This window comes from Microcaecilia unicolor, chromosome 10, assembly GCF_901765095.1.
Source record: "Microcaecilia unicolor chromosome 10, aMicUni1.1, whole genome shotgun sequence".
In the NCBI taxonomy this organism is placed as follows: Eukaryota; Metazoa; Chordata; class Amphibia; order Gymnophiona; family Siphonopidae; genus Microcaecilia; species Microcaecilia unicolor.
In genome coordinates this window covers 194,848,880-194,864,654 of record NC_044040.1, presented here as the reverse complement: position 1 = coordinate 194,864,654, position 15,775 = coordinate 194,848,880, and the positions used below count along the sequence as shown (strand labels likewise).

Sequence of the window (15,775 nt, the reverse complement as noted above, 5' to 3'; positions counted from 1 at the left end):
CAAGCGCGTCCAAAAATAATTATTTTTCGGAAGCATGCGAAAAAATGAAGTTTACCGCAAGAGCCATGCAGTAGCCGGGCTGTAACTCCATTTTGGCGCATGTTGGGCACATGTAAACGCTTACACGACTTAGTAAAAGGACCCCTTATATTGTAAGCCCTCCAGGACAAGGGAATACCTAAATGTAACTCACCCTGAGCTACAACTGATTTTCTTTATTTTTTTTCCAGTACTTTTCTCATAATTTGTTGTTTGTCTAGATTATATTTTTCCATTGTACTTGTGAATGTGAGATGGTTTTAAATAATAATTATATAGCCTCTTCCACCGGACAGCATGCCCAGTAACTGAAGGCTTCCTGCTGGCTCAAGGGGGTTGGAGGGGTGCAGGAAAAGGCTACCATTCTGCTCCACCCCCCTCCCAATTCACTTCCTAGATACCTCTGAGCCCCCCAGACCTACTGTGTCCTTACCACTCTGGCTGAGAATCCAAGCCAGTCCAACCTTCTTTCTCTTATGAACTGGTATATGAAGACGAAGTCACAATAGGTCATGTATGTATTTCTACCTATTTACAAATGTTCACAAACTGGAAAAGAGTTAATGTTGAAAATTTCATATTTTGTCCTACTCTGAGCTTCACCTACTTTTGAGAGTTATACAGACAAAAGAGGAATCTAAATTAATTCTTTTAAATTGCATTTCCAATGATCAATTTAGCACATTTCTCAGATTCATGATCCGCATCAAATATACTAATCAGAATTACATAAAACTGGGTTACAATATTGATTTGTGCCTAATGTGTATCCTACTGCAAGGAAGGTATTTTGCTTTAATATGACAATCAAAACTCCTTCATGCAAAAGCATAAAATTCTAAGTCACTTTTAAACGTTCTTAGCATCCAAAGCATTAAAAGGTATGACAATGATTGCCATTATACTTTTAAACACAGCACAAAAATGCAAATTAAAATGTCACTGTTGTTCAAAGGAAAACTTACATGAATTTGTCTACATTTCATTTTTCATCGGTCTCTTACCTAATCCATTATGAAGCAAGACGTGCCATTTCCGATTCACTATTTATAATTTAGGGGCCCTTTTACTACGGTTCCCCTAAAAGTGGCCTGTGCTGGTGTAGGCATGTGTTTTGGATTGGCGCAGGTCCGCTTGCTCAGCGTGCCTGGAGAAAAGGCGCTTTTTTTGTGCAGGAAAATGGATGTGCGGCAAAATTAAAACCAGCATGTGTCCATTTTGGGGCTGAGACCTTACCGCCACTCATTGACAGCGGTAAGGTCTCATGCGCTAACCAAGCGGTAAGTGGCCAGCATGCGTAAACTACCAGTTACCGCCGGATAAGTGCCATGTGGTAGAAAATAGAAAATATGTTCTACCGCGTGTTTTGGGCGCACATCTAAAATGGAATTACTGCCCGGGGCACCGTTATTGCCAATTTGACATGCGTTGGATGTGCGTAGGCACCTACACGCCATTTTAAAAGGGCCCCTTAAACCTCTACTTAACTTCTAGGAAATAAAATACTGAAACAGCCCAAATAAATCCACAGAAACTGGAGGAAGCAAACCATGAAAGGTGAAGCATTGATGTTATCCAACAATAATATCACAAAGATCAACACATGTGAAATCCCCCACATGTACCCAGAACTGTCTTATAATGTTTTCAACCAAAGCCTACACATAATGAACTCCTGGGCAGATGCATTTCGACTGAAACTAAATGCTGAAAAAACCCAATGCTTAGTTCTCACCTCGCAATACAACAAGAAGGAATTTACCACCATCAACACACCTAATCTAAGTCTACCAGTCTCAGACACCCTAAAAATCCTTGGAGTCACCATTGATCGACACCTAACACTTGAGAATCATGCAAAAAAACTCAACTAAAAAGATGTTCCATTCAATGTGGAAACTAAAAAGAGTCAGACCATTTTTCTCAAGGAATGTCTTCCGCTACCTGGTACAATCACTGGTACTTAGTCATCTGGACTATTGTAATTCACTCTACGCCGGCTGCAAAGCGCAAATACTCAAAAAACTCCAGACAGCCCAGAACACGGCAGCCAGACTTATATTCGGCAAACCAAAATACGAAAGCGCAACCCCCTTCGTGAAAAACTACACTGGCTCCCACTCAAAGAACGCATCACGTTCAAACTCTGTACCTTGGTCCATAAAATCATCCATGGAGACGCCCCAGCCTACATGTCGGATCTAATAGAACTACCACCCAGAAATGCAAAAAAATCCCCCCGCACATTCCTCAATCTTCATCCTCCCAAATGTAAAGGCTTGAAATACAAATCAATGCATGCATCAACCTTTTCTTATACAAGCACACAGCTCTGGAACTCACTGCCACGTAACCTGAAAACGGCCTACGAAATGACCAATTTCCGCAAACTCCTGAAAACTTATCTCTTTGACAAAATATATCACAAAGAACAACACGCGTAACTCTACTTTCTTTAAGATACCCAGGAATGTTCTTTAATGTCTTCTGCTTTCACACTATCATGCACCTAATGTCTATTGTTTTAACACTATCATGTATTTTACCATCATGTAACCAAAACTTCTCCTAAAACAAATGTATACTCTTTTCTATTTCCAGTATCCACGATGAATTGTAAGCCACATTGAGCCTGCAAAAAGGTGGGATAATGTGGGATACAAATGTAATAAATAAATAAGATCACTATTATGTAACCCAAAATGCTTCTGTAATACCAAATGTAATGGCCGCACAATAAGTGGCTCACTTACAGCACGGCCGTTTCTTTAAAACAAACAAACAAAAAAAGTCAGCCTTTTACCTGCTGCGTTAAAAGGAGGCCTCAGCGCATGTCAAAAACTCATGTAATACCAAACGTCTATCCTCTTCTTATTTCCACTATTCATGATGTATTTATTGTAAGCCACATTGAGCCTGCAAAGAGGTGGGAAAATGTGGGCTACAAATGCAATAAATAAATAAATAATGCAAAAATGTATGGTACTCTCCTCTCCGGAACCTACTCCTCACTGGCCTCCCACTTTGCCATCTATCCTGTTTGTCTGTCCTAATTAGATTGTAAGCTCTGTCGAGCAGGGACTGTCTCTTCATGTTCAAGTGTACAGCGCTGCGTAAGTCTAGTAGCGCTTTAGAAATGATAAGTAGTAGTAGTCTTGGGATTCCGGAATCTTGCTACTCTTTCGGATTCTGCACAGAATCTTGCTGCTATAGGATTCCGGAATTTTGCTACTCTTTAGGATTCTGCACGGAATCTTGCTACTCTTTGTCCTTATCCCTTATTTGTCCTGTTTGTCTGTCCTAATTAGATTGTAAGCTCTGTCGAGCAGGGACTGTCTCTTCATGTTCAAGTGTACAGCGCTGCGTACGTCTAGTAGCGCTATAGAAATGATAAGTAGTAGTAGTAGCATCCCCCCTTCAGTCCATTCAGAATTCTGCTGCATGTCTTATCTTCCGCCTGGACTGATATACTCACACCACCCCTCTCCTCAAATCACTTCACTGGCTTCCGATCAGGTACCGCATACAGTTCAAGCTTCTCCTACTAACCTACAAATGTACTCGATCTGCAGCCCCTCCCTACCTCTCTACCCTCATCTCCCCTTACGTTCCTACCCGTAACCTCCGCTCTCAAGACAAATCCCTCCTTTCAGTACCCTTCTCCACCACCGCCAACTCCAGGCTCCGCCCTTTCTGCCTCGCCTCACCCCATGCTTGGAATAAACTCCCTGAGCCCATATGCCAAGCCCCCTCCCTGCCCATCTTCAAATCCTTGCTCAAAGCCCACCTCTTCAATGTCGCCTTTGGCACCTAACCACTATACCTCTATTCAAGAATTCTAGACTGCCCCAACTTGACATTTCGTCCTTTAGATTGTAAGCTCCTTTGAGCAGGGACTGTCCTTCTTGTTTAAACTGTACAGCGCTGCGTAACCCTAGTAGCGCTCTAGAAATGTTAAGTAGTAGTAGTAACCTGTAAGCCACATTGAGCCTACTGCTATGCGGGAAAATGTGGGATACAAATGTAATAAATAAATAAAATATCTTCTTCAAATAATTGGTTTGACTATGGATTCTTTGGGGTGAGGGATGGGGGAGGTGGGGTAAACGGAGAGGGCATTGATGATATTGGTGTCAAACTGGCATCACTCCACATTGTGCAAAAAGCAGTCTGTTATAACCCATTTGAACAGCATAAAAGTACAAAATGAATAAGTCACAATTAGTAAAGAAACAATGCTACTACATTCTTGATTTGAAGACTGGAAAATGAATACGTTAAGGGTTACAAAAAAAATATCAACAGGAACTGGTGCTCCGCTGTGAAGCGTCTTGGAATCTTTGACTGAAAAATCAGCTCAGGCAACCAAAGAGATGACCTTGAGAATTCCATCTCAGCCTAAATTACAGAAGCTTCATGCTTAATGCGGAGAGCGGGTAGCAATTGGCAGCTTGGAAGAAAGAATTTAAAGGCTGGAGACAGCACGACACTGTAAAAACCAGGAGAATGCAAATGTGAACTTTTTGCCCGGGTTACCTACACTAGGAAAAGAATAAGCAAAGAAGTAATGCTGGCATGGTTTTTATGCAACAGTTGGTCTCTATCACAACGCAGGATTTTAGGAACAACGTAATATAACATAGGGCCTCTTTTACTAAGCTGCGGTAAAAAGGGGGACCTGCGTTAGCATCAGCGTGAGTTTTTGACATGCGCTGAGGCCTCCTCTTACCGCAGCAGGTAGAAGGCTGTCTTTTTTTTTTTTAAAGAAATGGCCATGCTGTAAGTGAGCCACTTATTCTGCGGCCATTTCAGGGGGAGCACTTACCGCCACCCATTGAGGTGGCGCTAACTCGGCACTGCTGGGTAAACACCAGCGCTACAAAAATAATACATTTTTTTTGTAGTGCTGGAAATGGTGTGTGCTGGAGATGGGAACTATCGCCGGGCTGCTGTGGTAGCCCGGTGGTAATTCTGGAATAGCGAGCGGTAAACCCGCATTGGGCTTACCGCCGCTTAATAAAAGACCTCCAAAGAGAACTTATATACCGCTAAACAACATAACATAGTAAGTGACGGCAGATAAAGACCTGTACGGTCCATCCAGTCTGTCCAACAAGATAAACTCATTTTACATGGTATGTGATACTTTATATGTATACCCGAGTTTGATTGGTCCTTGACTTTCTCATGGCACAGACCGTTGAAGTCTGCCCAGCACTGTTCTTGTACTAAAATTTCTGAAGATTCTGGAATCCTAATTAGTAGCAACATTCCATGTAGAACCCCAAAGAGTAACATAATAAATGACGGTAAAGACCTGAACGGTCCATCTAGTCTGCCCAACAAGATTAACTCATTTCATATAGTAAATGACGGCAGATAAAGACCTGTATGGTCCATCCAGTCTGCCCAACAAGATAAACTCATTTTACATGGTCACTGGAGGCTACTTTATATGTATACCCGAGTTTGATTTGTCCTTGCCTTTCTCAAGGCACAGACCGTAGAAGTCTGCCCAGTACTGTTCTTGTACTAAGTTCTGAAGCTAACGTCGAAGCCCCTTTAAAATTTACACTCCAGCCCATCCCTATCTATTCAGTCATGATCAGGGCACAGACCGTAGAAGTCTGCCCAGCTCCCGCTTTGTTTCTAATTACCGGCGTCGCCACCCAATCTCTGCTAAGATTCCACGGAGCCATTCCTTCTAAACAGGATTCCTTTGTGTTTATCCCACGCATGTTTGAATTCCATGAAGGTTCGTTTGCGGATTAATACCTTTCAAATATTTGAACGTCTGGGGTGATATGATACAGACGTTCAAATATTTGAAAGGTATTAATCCGCAAACGAACCTTTTCCGGAGATGGGAAGGTGGTAGAACGAGAGGACATGAAATGAGATTGAAGGGGGGCAGACTCAAGAAAAATGTTAGGAAGCATTTTTTCACGGAGAGAGTAGTGGATGCTTGGAATGCTCTCCCGCGGGAGGTGGTGGAAATGAAAACGGTAACGGAATTCAAACATGCGTGGGATAAGCATAAAGGAATCCTGTGCAGAAGGAATGGATCCTCAGGAGCTCCCACCACTGGCTCTGGAACAGACTGCATATGTCTGCCCAGCACTATTCCCCGCCTCCCAACCACCAGCCCCGCCTCCCACCACTGGTTCTGGCACAGACCGTGTAAGACTGCCCAGCACTATCCCCGCCTCCCACCACCAGCTCTGCCACCCAATCTCGGCTAAGCTCCTTAGGATCCATTCCTTCTGAAATCTGTAATTGCTACAGAAACCTAAAATAAAAAAAAAATATTCCATTGTTTTAGATGGCTCTGTGTTCAGAGTATCAGGGTAATAATTTCAGTTGCCTGATACGATACTTCCAGCCCAGACTAGAAATCAGTGAAATCCCACTGCCTTGGGAAGAGTTAATTGAATAGGGCCTGCGGCTTGCTGTTTTTTTCTCTCCTGATTAAGTGACAGATGGAGGGAAGGGGCCAGCCACATGACGAGTGCCAAAAGCGAAGTCGGAGACCTGCCAGTACTTCTCATTTCTCTCAGCAAGGAGTTGAACTCCCTAAGCTGGATCCATTATTCAGAATGGGCTGCCAAAGCAAATCTGTGTGGCTTATCTTCTGCAACGTATCTGGCACCGCAAAACTAGTAACTTGCAAATAACAATTGAAAACATGTAGCTCTTTCTAATACCACAATGACATAATTTTCTTTAAATAGCGACAATAACAAAGCTTATCAAGACAGAAGCTTATCTACACTAGTCAGGGCTCTTTGATCTGCAATATGCCAAGAAATATCGTGGATGTTTTATAATAGGTATAGGGAAACTATATTAAAGAAAAGAAGATACCTCAGTGGGTATCTTTTACTAAGACGCGTAGGCGCCAGGGGCATAGCCAGACCTTGGCGTGAGGAGGGTCCAGAGCCCAAGGTGAATGTTCCTTTAAGAAAAACTGAGCGGAACGTGCAGGACTCAAGAAGACAGCATGGCAGCACAGATCAGCGAACGCGCCGGAGACCGGCGCTGAAGAAGGCTTCGGCTGTAGGGGGGGGGGGGTTGGGGACCCCCGCCAGCAAAACCAGGGGGCTAGGACTAAATCTGTGGGGGCCCATGCCCCCGTGCCCTACCTAGCTATGCTCCTGGTAGGCGCCTATGTATATCCAACATGTGTCAAATTGGAACTACCACCTGGCTACTGCTTGCTCCAGGCAGTAATTCTATTTTTGACGCACGCCCAAAACACAAGGTAAAAATTTTCCACTGTGTGGTGCTTACCCGGCGGTAATCGGCAGTGTACATGCGCTGATGATTACCAACCGGTTAACGCGTGAGACCTTACTTCTAAGTCAATGGACGCGCGCTGGTTTTAATTTTGCCGCACGTCCATTTTTGGCCCCCCAAAAAGGCCTTTTTTGCAGGCGCGCTGAAAAATGGATCTGCACGCGTCCAAAACATGTGCCTACATCAACGCAGGCCATATTTCGGTGCACCTTAGTAAAAGGGCCCCAGTATGTGCTAACTGATAGTAAATTACCTTCAGAGATATTAACCAAGGCAGTATAATAAATCCAGCGATGTCAGTATTGACTTGTTATTACAAACTGATGTGGCTAAAAATCGTTTGATGCAACCTTTGTAATAATCATAGCTTTACGGCTTGCTCAATTTATGACTTCATACAGGAGAAGTTGGTTAGAAACATAGAAACATGACGGCAGATAAAGGCCATATGACCCATCCAGTCTGCCCATCCTCTGTAACCTCTAATTCTTCCTGTTTCTAAGTGATCCCACGTGCTTATCCCATGCCTTTTAAAATTCTGGAACAGTCCTCGACTCCACCACCTCCACCGGGAGGCCATTCCACGCCCCCACCACCCTTTCTGTGAAACAATACTTCCTTAGGTTACTCCTAAGCCTATTCTCTCTTAATTTTGTCATATGCCCCCTCATTCCAGAGCTCTCCTTCATTTGAAAAAGGCTCTTCCTGTACATAAATGCCCTTGGGATATTTGGTTACACTATATTTTGAAGAGATGGTGCTTTTTTAATGAAAAAAATTTAATAAAATCATACAAATGCTTTTTCACGATGATGTTTACCAGTAATATGCACTTTTTGAGATTGTTTCAGTTTGATTTGTTTACTATTTAACTTTATATTTTTGAACTGTATTAGTGTGATTGGTTAATTTGCTTCTATTTTTGTTTTTTTATTCTTTTATATTATCATGCATCGCAGTCAGTTTGATTTGGAACACTCTTGTTATCGAATTACGCAGAAAGTTATTCGCTTTGAGATCATCATATGGTAGTTGTATATAATGTTTAATGTTATAAATGTCCTGGCATGTGAGGGGGACCAGGACACTACAAATGCTGGCTCCTCCCACGACCAAATGCCTTGGATTTGGCCGGGTTTGAGATGGCCGCCATTAGTTTCCATTATCGCTGAAAACCAATGCCGGCCATCTCTAAAGCCGGCCCAAAGGTTGAGATTTGGCCGGCTCCAACCGTATTATCGAAACGAAAGATGGCCGGCCATCTTGTTTCGATAATACGGTCGGGATGCCGCTTTACGGGGCTGGCCTTGAAGATGGCCGCCCCCGCTCGATTATGCCCCTCCACGTGGCTTAGTAATAGGGCCCCCAAGTGTTCCCACTTTATTATTTTTTTTCCCCCAAGTCCCTCGACCTAATGGAAAAATTAATGCTGGACCTGCAAAAAAAAAGCCCTAAATGACCCCTAAATTTGTACCTGAGGCAACAGAGAATTAGGTGACTTGCTCAAGATCAGAAGGAGCTACAATGGGATCTGAACAAGCCTCTTCTGGTTCTCCGCCCACTGCTCTAACCGTTAGGCTACTTGGCTACTCTACAGATGGAGTGTAGGAGATGGTGAGACCTGCTTCTTCCCATTTCCTCAGAGTTCGCTGAAAAGGTTAATGCGGACTCCATTTATAAAACTTTCCTTCTCTGGTTTAAAAATCCAGAGGAAATAATTAAATTTCCCATCTTCCTCTCAGTCTGCTGCATGCAGCAAAATTAATTCTTGCTTATGAGACAATGTCATTGCTGCCTTGCTGTGGTGGGAGAAGTTTATTATCCTATAATAAGCACATATTCACTTTTTTCTGAAACCCATAGGATAAGTAGAAATAAATGTATTTGCAGTATGCTGCACCTCGCAGTCTCTGGCAAATACATTATGTCCCACAAAGAAAATGCTCAAAATTACAGTACATGGTGGAATCAAATCTGCATACTTAAAAGCCTGAAAGTAAAAAAAAAAAAAGATGCTGAGCTCCTAAATTTACAAAGCTAAGGGGCCTTTTTACTAAACCGTGTTAGGTACTAAAATGTGGCTAACACAGCTTACAGTGGCATATTGCGGGATTCACTCAGGGCCCTTTTACTAAGCTGCGTAGGTGCCTACACAAGGGGCGTAGCCAGACTTCGGCGGGAAGGGGGTCCAGAGCCTGAGGTGAGGGGGCACATTTTACCCCCCCCTGGCACCGCCGACCCCCCCCTCCATTGTCGACACCACCACCACCAACAACTTTGACCCCCCCCTGCCGATGACCCTCTCAACCCCCCTCCCGCCGCCAACCCTCCCCTGCCGTCGCCTACCTTTGCTGGTGGGGGACCCCAACCCCCGCCAGCCGAGGTCCTTCCTTCGTTCTGTTTCTGAGTCTGACGTCCTGCACGTCAAGGCATCATATTGATCACCACTACGCTTTCTCTTTTTCCCGTCTTTGCTTTTACCCTTTCTCTCTTACACTTCTAAGAAATTGATTGTTTGTTTGCTGACTTGATGTATGATTTTACAGACTGTTGTAAGCCACATTGAGCCTGCCCGTGGGTGGGAAATTGTGGGATATAAATGCTATAAATAAATAAATATTTACTTGCAGAACATGCACACAAATGGTTACAATACTGGCATAAACATGAGTATGTTTGTGCATTCGTGTATAAATGCCGAAAATACATGCATATGTCACACAGCATATATTAGAGAGATGGAAGTGCATGTGGGTGAAGCATATGGACTCGCACTTACATATGTAATTGATTATCTTAGAGCCCCAACCCTTGATCTTTTCCCCCCTTCCCTTCTACTTGCCCTTCTTCCTCTTGATCTTCCTTCAATCTGCCAACAGCATCTTTTCTCTCTCTTGCAACTTAAGCTCCCTTAATTCCTTGTCATCCCCAGCAGATCCATGGCCAGCTGGTTTAGTCGAACGTCTCAGCTCTGTAATCATCCCGCTTTTACTTCCCCTACTCATCTCGTTTCTCCATGAAGGTACAGTTCCATCCTTATGGAAGCGTGTGGCTGTTCATCCTTTACTTAAGCCTCAACTTGATCTCTCTACTTCATCAAATTTCCGCCCCATCTCTAATTTACCTTTCTTTGCTAAAATTCTCAAACATTTGGTCCACACACAACTCATTCAACATATCAAATCCAGTAACATCCTCCATCCATTTCAGGCAGGCTTCCAATCAAATCACAGTACTGAAACACTCCTACTTTCTCTATATGACCTTATTTGCACCTCACTTGACCAACGCCATGCAGTAATTATAGTCTCTCTAGATCTGCCTTCAGCAAAGAGTGCAAGTAAAAAGTAAGCGTGGACATTGGGTCGATCTAGGCATTTTGGAACTTTGCCTCCGTTGGATTCATTTTGTAAGTAACATAGTAGACAACAACAGCTCCATGGTCCAAGATCCATCCAGTCTGTCCCGACAAGTCTGTCCATAGTATCTACTATAATAAAACTCACCCTCAACGTTCTGAAGACAACGTTCTGAAGTCACTCAGTCACTCCCTGAAGGGTTCATGGATTCATGGTGGTGAAGCCACAACCCTGACCATGTCTCTCTGCCCCGCCCTCGCATGACGGACCAATCAGAAAAAACACCCTCAACATTCTGAAACACAAAGGACCATCACAACACCGTTCCCAGGCAACACTAGGCAACGTAAGACGGACCAATCAGAGGAAACTACGTGACAATAAGGGAGGAGCATTCCCCAGCAGAATGGCTCATTATCTGTGCAGCACGGAGAGCACAGAACCACAGCTGGAAAAAACAAAACAAAAAAAGACACACATCAACAACCTGCACACACACCGCACCCTCACACACTCACACACAAAATAACTCTGTGACACATATACACACACACACAAACAAAGCCACATGCTAGCGCCAGTTTCATTGGTTTCGGAAACGGGCCTTTTTTACTAGTATGATATAACATATGCATATTTGATCTTGAGCTGTCCTTGCCATTTTCAGGGCACAAACTATAGAAGCCTGCCCAACACTATTGGATTTGCTGCCTAAGTACGGCTAAGTTTTGATTTGACACCATTCTCTTTCTACATAGGATTCCTTTAGGTTTATCCTTTAGGAAAGGTGTAGTTCTAAGAGTAGCAGCTCGCTCTCTCTCTCTCTCTCTCTTTGCAATGTTTAGGGCATTAGTTGCTAAGCTCAAAAGAGGTCATTTACTAACAGTTGATGCATGCTAATACTGCTTACAAGTGTTATTTACCACAAGTGTCATGTTATGCAACAGGCTCTGCAGTAAATCACACATGTTAATGGCGCTAGCGTGTGCTAAATGTTTAGTAAATTTCCCTGAAAATGGGAAAGAGCATTAATAAATCGGGCCCTGAAACCTCAGCTTTGACAGCCTCATATCATCTAGAAAGGCAAGACAGACACCAGGAATGATATATGTTCAAATTTCTTTACAATTATATCAATGATATGCTTTGATGTCCCCATGCATACCTCCGACCCACCCCCATCCACCCACCCTGTCAGACTGTCATAGTAATGCTTGAATGTTTTCACTTATATACACTGTCAGCTAGCACATTTGCTTATTTCCGATCTGAGGAAGAAGGGCAACCTTCGAAAGCTAATCAAGAAATGTATTAAGTTATGTCCAATAAAAAAGGTATCATCTTATTTTCTTTTCCATGTTTTATTTTGTTTGATTTCTATAGATTCTACATGGAATGTTGCTATTCCACTAGCAACATTCCATGTAGAAGTCGGCCCTTGCGGATCACCAATGTGGCCGCGCAGGCTTCTACATGGAATGTTGCTAGTGGAATAGCAACATTCCATGTAGAATCTCCAATAGTAGCAACATTCCATGTAGAATCTCCAATGGTATCTATTTTACTGTCATAGTAATGCTTGAATGTTTTCACTTATATACACTGTCAGCTAGCACATTTGCTTATTTCCGATCTGAGGAAGAAGGGCAACCTTCGAAAGCTAATCAAGAAATGTATTAAGTTATGTCCAATAAAAAAGGGATCATCTTATTTTCTTTTCCATGTTTTATTTTGTTTGATTTCTATTGATAACCTTAAGAGTGGACTAACACGGCTACCACACCTCTCTATTTAACATGTAGAACCCCAAAGAGTAGCAAGATTCCATGTAGAACCCCAAAGAGTAGCAACATTCCAAGTAGAATCTCAAAGACTAGCAAGATTCCATGTAGAAGAAGGGCAACCTTCGAAAGCTAATCAAGAAGTGTATTAAGTTATGTCCAATAAAAAAGGTATCATCTTATTTTCTTTTGTTTGATTTCTATGGATAACCTTAAGAGTGGACTAACACGGCTACCACACTCCTCTACTTTACAATTATAGGAAATCGAGATGTATAATCAGGCCATAAGCTGTACAAATTCCACTACAGGATTTGCAGTCAAAGAATATATTGATCTAAACATTTCTATCTCTGTTGACATTTAATCATATGATTATGTTTCTCAGTTGCTACTCTCTCGAATTTACGTTTGAGATTCACTGCATTCCACCATATCTTTAATTCCAATTGCTCACAGTCAGTTTGAGAGCTAATTCCAATACAAAATCTAGCAGGTAGGAATTACCTGTAGATAGTTATTTGGAAGGTAGACTGTCTTACACATGAGCCTTACTGGAAAGTCAGAACATACCATTGACAGCCCTATATTCCAGTTATTTCTTTTAGAATAAAATTCCAAACAGAGGCCACCTTTTACCACAGTTTTGTGAAAGGGTCTCAATATTAAGTTCTGATCTTCCCAATGAGTGTGTTTACTTTACTGCTGCCCAGGCCAAACCCCAGCGCGCTCGTTCTCGTCAACAGCGTGCGCCTCCACAGGCCCCTGCAACTCCCCAGCAAAAGCAAGGGACGGGCTTTTGACTGGCTCCAGCAGAGCATAGCCGCAATCAAAGTGTCCATGTCGGACGATCTACCGGTCGGGGGGTAGGTTAAAATTTTTTCACCAAAGGTGGCCTCTCATAACCTCCGACCAGTGGAGGAGTGGCCTAGTGGTTAGGGTGGTGGACTTTGGTCCTGGGGAACTGAGGAACTGAGTTTGATTCCCACTTCAGGCACAGGCAGCTCCTTGTGACTCTGGGCAAGTCACTTAACCCTCCATTGCCCCATGTAAGCTGCATTGAGCCTGCCATGAGTGGGAAAGCGCAGGGTACAAATGTAACAAAAATAAAATAGATACTATTGGAGATTCTACATGGAATGTTGCTACTCTTGGAGATTCTACATGGAATGTTGCTATTCCACTAGCAACATTCCATGTAGAAGGCTGCGCAGGCTTCTGTTTCTGTGAGTCTGACGTCCTGCACGTATGTGCAGGACGTCACACTCACAGAAGCAGAAGCCTGCGCGGCCACATTGGTGATCTGCAAGGGCTGACTTCTACATGGAATGTTGGAATAGCAACATTCCATGTAGAATCTCAAATAGTAGCAACAGTGGAGGAGTGGCCTAGTGGTTAGGGTGGTGGACTTTGGTCCTGAGGAACTGAGTTTGATTCCCACTTCAGGCACAGGCAGATCCTTGTGACTCTGGGCAAGTCACTTAACCCTCCATTGCCCCATGTAAGCTGCATTGAGCCTGCCATGAGTGGGAAAGCGTGGGGTACAAATGTAACGAAAAAAAAGAAAGTAACTTGAAAGCAAATGACTTATGAAACATGATTCATGTCAGAGGTGACTGTTTCCTAGGAATTATATGAAGTGTTTTATTTGCTGAGCTGATATTCAACTGAAATTTCTATTGGAAGAATTGGGATCAAAAAAAATGTGAACTTGGTGTTGAAAAGGAAGAATTTGAAAGGTCAAGACCCATGACAAGATAGAGTGGTGTGTAAATCTCACCTAAATATTTTGGTTTTCTTTTATATATCTATGGTGTTGGACATCCTGTGGAGTATATTAGAACATAAGAACTTAAGAAATGTCATGCAGGGACTAACAGAAGATCCATCAAGCCCTGTATCCTGCTTTCAACAGTGGCCAATCCAGGTCACGAGTACCTGGCAAGATCCCAAAAAAGTAAAACAGATTTTGTGCTGCTTATCCTAGAAATAAGTAGTGAATTTCTCCAAGTCCATCTTAAAAGTGGCTTATGGACTTTTTTTTTTAAAGAAATTATCCAAATTTCCTGCGCACCAGGGCCCCTTTTACCGCAGAGGGTAAAAAGGCCGAAAAAGAACTGGCCACGCGGCAAGTGAAGCACTTGCCGCGTGGCCATTTCAGAAGCAGCTCTTACCACCACCCACTGAGGTGGTGGTAAGGGCTCCCATGCTAACCCGGCAGTAACCCCCTGTGGAATATTTTCTCTATGTTTCTGCTAGCGCTTCTAATGGGGGTGGGGGGGTGGGGGTGGAACTATTGCCGGCACCCACGTTGGGCCGGCAGTACTACTACTTAGCATTTCTATAGCGCTGCCAGGGTTACGCAGCGCTGTACAAGTTTAAACATGGGGAAGGACACTCCCTGCTCAAGAGAGCTTACAATCTAAAGGTAAAAACTATGTAGTCAGTGTAGGTATCAGGAATGGGAAGGTGGTTAGGCACCAAAAGCAAGGGAGAAGAGATGGGCCTTGAGTAAGGACTTGAAAATGGGCAGGGAGGGCGCATGGCGTATGGGCTCAGGAAGTCTGTTCCAGGCATAAGGTGATGCGAGGCAGAAGGGGCGGAGTCTGGGTAGATCTGGGTTTGCCGCACAGCGACCCTTTAGTAAAAGGGCCCCTAAATTTTGATGCCCCTAATTGGAACTTCCTTTGTACAATACCAGTGTCACAGGGTATATATGTGCAGGTATGTGGTTAGGTGTGAGCACTTATCCCAGCCAGGCAGATGCTGTCCATGCCAGGGGCGTAGCCAGACTTCGGCGGGAGGGGGGGTCCAGAGCCCGAGGTGAGGGGGCACATTTTAGCCCCCCCCCCAGCGTCGACCTCCCCCGCCGCCACCGCCACTACCAACTTTGACGACCCCTGCCACCGACCCTCTCGACCCCCCTCCCGCTGCCGACCCTCTCGATCCCCCCTCCCGCCGCCGACCCTCCCCCGCTGTCGCCGTGGGCTACCTTTGCTGACTGGGGACCCCAATCCCCACCAGCCGAGGTCCTCTTCTTCCCGCAAAGGCTTCTGTTTATGTGAGTCTGATGTCCTGCACGTGCAGGACATCAGAAACAGAATGAAGCCTTCGCGGGAAGAAGAGGATCTCGGTTGGCGGGGATTGGGGGAGGGTCATCGGTGGGAGGGGGGTTGAGAAGGTCATCGGCAGGGGGGGGTCCAGGGCCAAATCTATGGGGGCCCAGGCCCCCGTGGCCCCATGTAACTATGCCACTGGTCCATGCTCTGCCCATGCATACACCCATATGTAATATATGCG

At 44.1% G+C, this 15,775-nt stretch overlaps 1 protein-coding gene across 1 annotated transcript in view; it reads right to left on the bottom strand.

The window, feature by feature from the left end:
* LOC115478374 (multiple epidermal growth factor-like domains protein 6) overlaps nucleotides 1-15,775 on the bottom strand; it is a 243,495-nt gene that overhangs the window by 102,999 nt on the left and 124,721 nt on the right. The gene's annotated exons all lie outside the window — the stretch shown is intronic.